The 8,184-nt window shown below is 39.3% G+C and overlaps 1 pseudogene across 1 annotated transcript; it reads right to left on the bottom strand.

Annotated features, from left to right (window-relative positions):
- Nucleotides 1–677: 677 nt before the first annotated feature.
- On the bottom strand, nucleotides 678–5,484 carry LOC144644086 (uncharacterized; annotated as a pseudogene). Its single transcript, XR_013569031.1, has 2 exons — nucleotides 5,406–5,484; nucleotides 678–4,088 (listed from the first exon to the last, which is right to left on the bottom strand). The product of XR_013569031.1 is annotated as an uncharacterized LOC144644086 (transcript).
- Between the last annotated feature and the right edge of the window lie 2,700 nt (nucleotides 5,485–8,184).

Raw genomic sequence — 8,184 nt, 5'->3', positions numbered from 1 at the left:
ACTGAACAAACTTCTTATAAGAACTCAAAAAAGCATTTATTCTTGGCTACCATTTTTACAACTTACACATTCTCTTCAGTATAACTAAGTGACATCCTGTCATAACAAGAGTTTGGTGCAACACACATTTTTATCCTACGGCTTGAAACACAAAAGTAAAGTTCTAATTTTCCGTAACTATAGCATGATGACAGCTTTTAATTAAAGCTGTGACTTCTACATTTTTATATGTGATAATTTTCACTTCGACGTATATCATATCATACATGCACTCAAAGTTCATGTAGCTTTTTAGGCCTACTATAAAACAGGTCTTCGTAAATGTTAAGCTAGTAATAGGTTTACATGTGACACATGTACTAGATAACTGCATTACTGACAAAAAGTCTTCATAAAATAAACACAAGATCTTTTCAAGACTCAGTTTTTAGTTGTATTTTGTTTGATTTCTAACCATTTTAAGCCTTTCAAGACTCCCTACAAAACATAATATTTCAGAACGTTTCCGTGCATTTCCGAAGATTATCAATATAAAGGAAAATCTGAACTGATATGTTTGACTGTATACACATTTTAGCCCATACGACCTTGAAAAAGTGTCGTAAAAAATGGCAACAAAATGAACTCGTTATCGACAATCCTTGTGTTTCACCGGCTAAAGTTCATTATAGCTAAAAATATCTCGTTCTGTCGAATGTACTTTTGTTTGCCATATTTAAAGGAGTGGACGTCGTAGATTCAAAGGATCACTCCAACGCCATTTTAGCCAAATGAAGAACATGGCGACACGAAAGAACAAGTGAAACAACTGCGACAAGACAGCTAAGACAACGAGAACACAAAGGCATGCAGGTGCAGCTACGAGTAGAACTACCTCTACCCATTCAAAGACCTCAAACACGCTCTGTCTGGGGCCACTGGCTTCTATTCCTTCAGAGACTAGCGATGCTTCAGCCAAACTAAAGGTAGCGATGATAACCAAGGCGAAGAGGGAAAAGCTTTCACAAGCGTTTGCTATAGTGTCCCTGTAAGGCTTCTTGTACAAATGATGCACGAGTATGGCCATGCATGCGAAATCGAGACAAAGGAGACGCACCATAGGGTCTGCAATGAAGGAATGCAAACACAACAGCACAAGGCGTCGCCCGATTAAAACGCTTTCCCAGTACAACGTTCCTCCGTCTTCATCTTCCTCGGGTGGTCGAAATGGCTCTTGAAGTACTATCTTGATCTCCTCGGTGTCATCGCGCCGCAATCTTCGAGCAGGCACTTCCTTTTTAAAGCAGTATCGGATGGCCCAGTAACACAGAAGTGGTAAAGGCATTATGCATGCCATGGCGAGCTCTTTGGTTGAGACACTTTGTTGATTCAATTTCCTTGAGCCCCAGTACAGCACGAATATAAAAGGAACAACGAACACCACGATGTACGAAAGCAGGACATACTGCCACCACTGCCAACAATAGATGTTTCCATCCAGGAAAAGACGCCATTCTGAATTAACTGGGACACAGTTCAACAAGCTTAAAGATACCTCTGTGAGCCTTTCGTAACCGAGTAGTAAGGTTTCCACTCCAGCTGCTAGGTACAGGTTAATACGAGGACTGTTAAGACATCCAGTGTAACTCATTGCAACATGAATTAAGCAAGTTATCGAGATGCAAGCAATAGTTCCAAACACTGTCAAACTGGAAAATAGCTCTTTGGAAACGGCTGTTAGCCCAGGAAATGGACAACCAAATTTCTCGTTCCATGAGCGTATTTCAAAATTGAACACAGAGACCATCGGACGAATAAATTTGACTCTATTTATTAGGTCCGCTGATGAGGAAGAGATCAGCAACAATTCGACAATCTGGTAAAAGTAAAAGATCGTCTTCACCACTGCATGATCAAAGTGCTTGTTATTGCAGTTCTGCCAATCCCGGGCTGTTGTGTACCTGGGAGAACTTCCAGTGTTTCTATGTCGAAACCAAACAATGTTTTTCCACAGGGTTTCAAACAACCGAGGTCGTGTCATGAGAAGAAATGAAAGGCAGATAACGTATGCTACACTAAAGAACCAGAAGTAGTAATCGTTGCAGTTCTCTCTCTCTCGGCATTCTGTAGAGAACATGGCTTCGGTGTAGCCTTCACGACAGTGCCCACAAAGAAAACCACTTCTGTTACCATAACAGCTGTTAAAGCTTGAGATTGGCTTGGGTGCTGGACTGCAATATTCAAGAGGACAAATATTAAACGCCACGGTTGATGGATGTTTTGACACAAGATAACCCCAGAAGTTTGGTCTTGCCGCGATGCCGTGGGAGCAATTGCCTCCATAGGGACAAGGAAGACATCCTTCTTTATAAACCACTGCATCGGTGATGAAGTTAACTCTGTCAAGGTTGTAGAATCCAACTTGACATTTCTCGCAACTGGCCTTGTAATTGTCCTTTATGAGGTTTACAGTGCCTTGTGTTATGTTAATAGTGTTGTGCAGAACTTGATCCAACGGGCACGTTATGTTAGATGCGTCGTCTGTACTGATGTTTATCCCATACCTCAGATCGAATATCGTCGTTCTATCAAACTCACTACTATTTGATGCAAAGCTACATTTGTTGATACTAAGAAAAGAGTATGATTCCACAACAGAATAAACAAAGGCGGATGCATAATAATGCCTCAACGATCGTGTAAACCGGCTGTTGTGGAGAGATACAGTGTTGTTTTTGCCAATATCAATATCACCACCTCGCCCCTCGACAATGTTATCTTTGAAAGTAACATTCAAAAATCTGATCAAAGTTGAGCATAGTTTAATTATCGAACAAAGTCCCCTGTTATTGAGCAGGAGAGTATTCTGAAACTCCACAATTATCGGATCGCCAGCTCCCGAGGTATTTTCCTCTCTTGCAGTAAACTCGGGTGAATGAGTTTGTTCAACAGTATCTTTTTTTCGTGAAATTAAAAGCAAACCGTCGATGTCGACCACTGAGTTATTTGCAAAAACTGAATTATTGATGCATAGAATTCCGCTTTCCGCAAAAAAAGAAAAAGCAGTTCCCTTGTTTGATTGCACCGTCACGTTGTCCAATGACATTGCGATCTGCATGACTGCCGTAATTGACATTGCAGTAAGTTTTCTTGTCCCATTTATCAGGCAATTTTTCATGTGAATTTTGATACCAGTGTGACATTTTAGTGTGTTAGTAATCTTCAGTGCATTTGATAACGTGTTATTCATTGAGAGGTTTTCTAACGTCAAGTTAAAACAACCATCTATGTAAACACCATCTCCAGCGTTGGAAAGAAAATTATTTCTATAGAAAGTTACGATTCCAACTGATTGTGAATGAACGGAGAGATGTCTTCAAATAGCTATCGCCCAGTTCAAAAGGCCTGTTGAAATATGGAGAAATAGTATTGTCTTGAAAAACACAGTCATGAATTTCAATCTGCATGTTATTGTCGTTTGGATTGCTAATTTTTATAACTGGATACGGACCATTGCGGTGGAAATTCGAATGAGCAATGGATATTTTCCAAGGCACTGCATTAGTTACATCAATAGCTGCCCCATTGTTGTAGAAAGTGGTATTTGTGACGTTCAGATTACAGAGACTCCCGTTTAAGCGCAAGGCGGTGCTACAGTTGGAGAAATTGCTGCCAGAAACGTCTACAGAGCACCGTCCATAACAGCTAACAGCACCTTGAATAAAGGACAAGTTCTTCAAAGTAACTCTCAGCTCGGATACAACCGGGTGAATAGAGGTGAAAAGTTCCCCTGGAGAATGATGCAGAGCCTGTTTGTCCAGGTGGGGTCCAGATAAACGAAATCTCGCACGAGACATGCGCTTGTGTGTACCAGCTTGAAATGGTTAGGCTTGTTTCCACTCTGGTCTTGTTAGTTGGAGCACACGTGTAGGGGTTCTTCTGCGAGTCTGTTCCATTCAAGAAAAGAGATCCCCCATTTGGAAGTAGATCTATTGAATACACCAGAGTCTTACATGGGGCGTCCTGGCTGCCACAGCTGGCATTGTCTGTCCCAGTGGCATGGGAGACGTAAACACTGTTCTGTTGTTTTAGCAAAGCGATTGAACTACCTGTAGAAAAAAGAGAGCAAGTTTCAAAGAACTGACATTTTTTCGCGCCTTCCGCTGCGTTATTAGCGGAATTTAGTCGAGTCGCCGAAACGCTGTTTAAAAAACGGAAAAGACGGACACCGCCAACAACACACCGTCTCTGTATAAATCACCATTCCTTTTTGTGCTGCATATGCCCCAGCGTTAAAGACTATAATTCAATTGGTAAGAGTGATTCAGAAATTCGATTTTTTTAAAAAAAAAAAAAAAAAAAGCTGGAAAACACACAAAAAAAAAAAAAAAAAAAATAAATTTTAATACAAATACAACTGCGAGTGAACATTGTGGACCATTTCATGTCGCATTAAAAGCTGAAAACTACAGAGCTTTTAACCCATTTTGTATTTCATTATAAATTAACATTACATATCAGCTTAGGGAATTCATGGTATTTCAGTTTATACCTTACTTTGTCATGGAAGGCATGTCGTTTTGGGTTGTTTGCGAATCTCCCAACCATCCTCTTTTTCGCCGTTTTATCTACAATTCTTATTGCAGTGGGCTTATTGTTATATTTATCACACCTTCAGATTCCGATATTTGCCGAAGGAGTGCCATTGTACTCCAAAAGTGTAGATATTTCTTTTTCGTTATGTTTGAAAAGTGTGAAGCCTAATGCGCAATATAGTCATAAAAATTAGAATCTAATTAAGTACTAATTCCCTAATGAGATTTCTGTCGAAGTCTGTAAACTTGTGATATCTGACCTGACTATATGTCGTACAGAACGATCTACTCAATCGATACTCAAGTCTAACTGAAGCGTCTGAAAAGCTGTACCGGGAGCTGTACATCAGTTCAGAAATGAAAATTGGTAGCTAACCTTTGCGATTAAGCTCAAAGAACCACCAGAACCAAATAAAAGAACCGAATAAATACACAAACAAGTCGGGTTTCCATGTGACAAAACTTCATGGGGCATTCGTGCAGTTGCGTCGAAAGAAGGGTAATTATCGACGCTTTGCCAAAACTGTTTCTTAATTTCCATGCGCTTTATATCCATTAGTTCGAGCTGAGGAATGTTTAAGCCAAGCAAGCTCACAAATTGTTGGAAGTAACTCCAAAACGCCCACAAGGCTCAAGACAACCGAAGTTCGAGATTAGCCAACGTAAAATGTATCTTTTTGAAAAACAGCGATTCAGCTCGAGATATGGCAAGTTCGAATTGTTTAAAATGTCAAAACTGATAGCGGGATTCTAACTTTCTTTGTTTAATCGGAGCCTTATTAAGTCTACATAGTTTTATAATTGCTATCAAGTCAAGGAACAGTATCGTACCTGCCTGGATGCCAACAAGACAAATCAGAAGGTAAATAAGACAGCAGTAAATAACAGGCGATGTTTGCGGTTTTTCCATGTCCTTGTCTGCGTGTATGTGGTCGCTAATGCACGCACAGAGTATCCTGCTTCAACTGACCACCGAACACTATTGCAGTGAATTTTAATTGTCATAAAGCTGAAACATGTCTCCTTAAATGGAAACATGTGAAACGAGGAAGTGCACATTGTAATTAGCTCATTAATTCTTTGTATTCCTCTCAGCAAGACTTATAACTAATTTGAAAGTACAAAACATAATTTGACACGCGGTGCTTTAAACGGTTTCGATACTGCAGATGAACTCAAAAGGCAAATGCATTTCAGTTTCCTTCTTTTTTATTTGATAGCGATAAAGGGAATGGCAGCGCCAAACCACCTAGAATTAAAGACGAGCCTGTTCTTTTCAAAGAATCACATGGTACCAATCACAAAAAAAACGGGTTCCTGAAGGACTCGACAATGTTAAAGAAAACCAGAAAAACGCCGGTGGAAATCGGTTCTAATGCACCGACTCTAATTACATGTAAATTTGAATTTGGCTTCTACGACTTTAAGCGGCGTTAAAAGGTGCTAACACACAAGGGGAAATGTCGCTACAACAGGTAGCAGAGACAAAATCAAACCATAAGTACACACACAAAAAAAATGTAGTGGGAGCATGTGAGCAGCGACACGTTCCCTCGTGTAATAAGTGTAAACTGAAACGTTTAAGGGGACGTATCCCTCTGCATCCTTGAGTGTGAATATATTGTGATTTTATCTAAGCGTCGCTTTAAGGTCGGCTTTAAAGGAGCTATGTCACGGTATTTCAAGTCACTCTTCCTATCTTTCAAATTGAAGGAAACCTCAAAATCATAGTTTTCTTATGTAAAAAAACACCAACAGAGGATTATAAAGCCCAAGATAAACAAGGTTGGTTTCGACTGACAAAGATTAAGACGGATTACGAATGAAAAATATGAAAATATTTGTCATTTTTTTTTCAAAATATGTTGTCCGTTTCCTAGCGGTTAATTTGATATCTAACGCTTAAGGTCCCGCGCGTGATCAAACAAGTAAACGAGGGAAGAAGGCAATAACGGGCACACACCAGTTTTAACGAAAACGCAAACGTAGATTGAATGATACACATTGCCTGAAATCACAATTGAATTGGAGTTTCTACTTTTACATAAAAATCCCGTTCAACTACTAGTGGTTTATTCTTAAGTACCAGATGTTTTTATTACTGGTACAAGACGAAACGTGAAAAAATCGGCAAGTAAGGGTCATAGTTGAACACATATTACCAGGAATTTTCATCGTGGCTTCATCGAGTTCTTGAAAGGTTATCACTCTCCTCGAGCCACTCAATTTACTGAGGTATGGTAACTATATTACTTCTATTTATTGCAGTCAGAGAGAGGTCGTTCATTCTGCTTTATTAGGAATATTGTTATTGCTAAGTTTGCTTTATTTTGTGTAAACATTATCGAGCTAGATCACCATAAATTGTCAATAGAAAGCACATCGGCTTGAATATTAGTTTTTCTGAACTTCCGAATTTTTATATATTTCCTTTTGTATAAATTGCGTTCCCGTACGCTTGTATGAGCCTTTCATAGTTGAGCCTAAGCAGTCGATAGCATTAAATGTTCCAAAAAAACTATGGCGAACAAAAAAAAAAAATATATCGCTACGTCACTTATTTGTAGCTGATCTCCTGAGAACTTTCGAAGCTTTTGATCTTGTATATTATGCAAACTTTAAAAGCTTCGATTATCTTTCGTATGATAAAAAACTAAATGACAAATGTAGACAGATTGCCTATCATAAACGCATAATTATTAATATTAAACACACTGATTATCTGAATCCAAAGCTTTTCACTTTCCTTGGATCTAGTATCATCTATCGAAAGAAATAGTCGGGAAACACTCTACAGAAAAAGACTGCTGAACATACATATGGTTGAGCGGTTGTGAAATTCGAAATTGATGTTTATTTTATGTTTAGAATGGTGGCGAGGACTTTCTTGTTTGTCTGTGTCTCCTTCTTGGTGCCTATTGCTGGAGTATTCAGCTAGTCACAGGTAAGGACATTTGCTCAATGTATTGCTTTTAAAAATATAGAAGAACATGGGGCCGCATATCGAAAACTAAATTCTTGTTGATTGCTGTCTTTGATTTCCTCCTAGTTTCTTCGCTGGTGCGTGCGAGAAAACGGTATGTGCCATCAAAACTGGGAATGCTGCGATAAGATGATGTGTAGCGATCACTTTGGAATAGGCAAGTGCATACCAGTTACGTCATCAGCTCCTGTTACTGTCACGTGGCCTCAGCCCTACCCTTGCCCGGCATTATGGCCCACTCCCCTCTGTCCGCCTTTGAAACCAAAGAAAAAGTTGATAAAGAAGAAGAAAACAAAGATTCTAATCAGAGTGTGTGGTGATCTGACGGGACTGAATGTCGAGGCAAAGAAAAAGAACAGTTTATTTAGCGTAATCTGTAAACACAGACAAGAAAGTGCTGCACAAAAGAATTAAACTCACTAAGAATAGCTCAAGTTCGTGGCAATATCCACATACAATTTGTTGCATGCAAACTTCTGGTGATGAAAATGAACGGACTGGGACTGAAATGTTTTAGAACAGATTGTAGCTGGTTCTAAGACAACAGGATCCCGTTGTTTAAAGGATGGAAAACATTATCCACCGCATAAATCACTATTATCTGGATAGAGTAGTTTGTTTTGTCAA

The sequence above is a fragment of the Oculina patagonica genome, chromosome 2, assembly GCF_052425735.1.
Source record: "Oculina patagonica isolate OP01 chromosome 2, crgOcupat, whole genome shotgun sequence".
Classification (NCBI taxonomy): domain Eukaryota; kingdom Metazoa; phylum Cnidaria; class Anthozoa; order Scleractinia; family Oculinidae; genus Oculina; species Oculina patagonica.
Note: the sequence above shows the minus strand (reverse complement) of the source record. Positions and strands in the feature narration are given on the sequence as shown.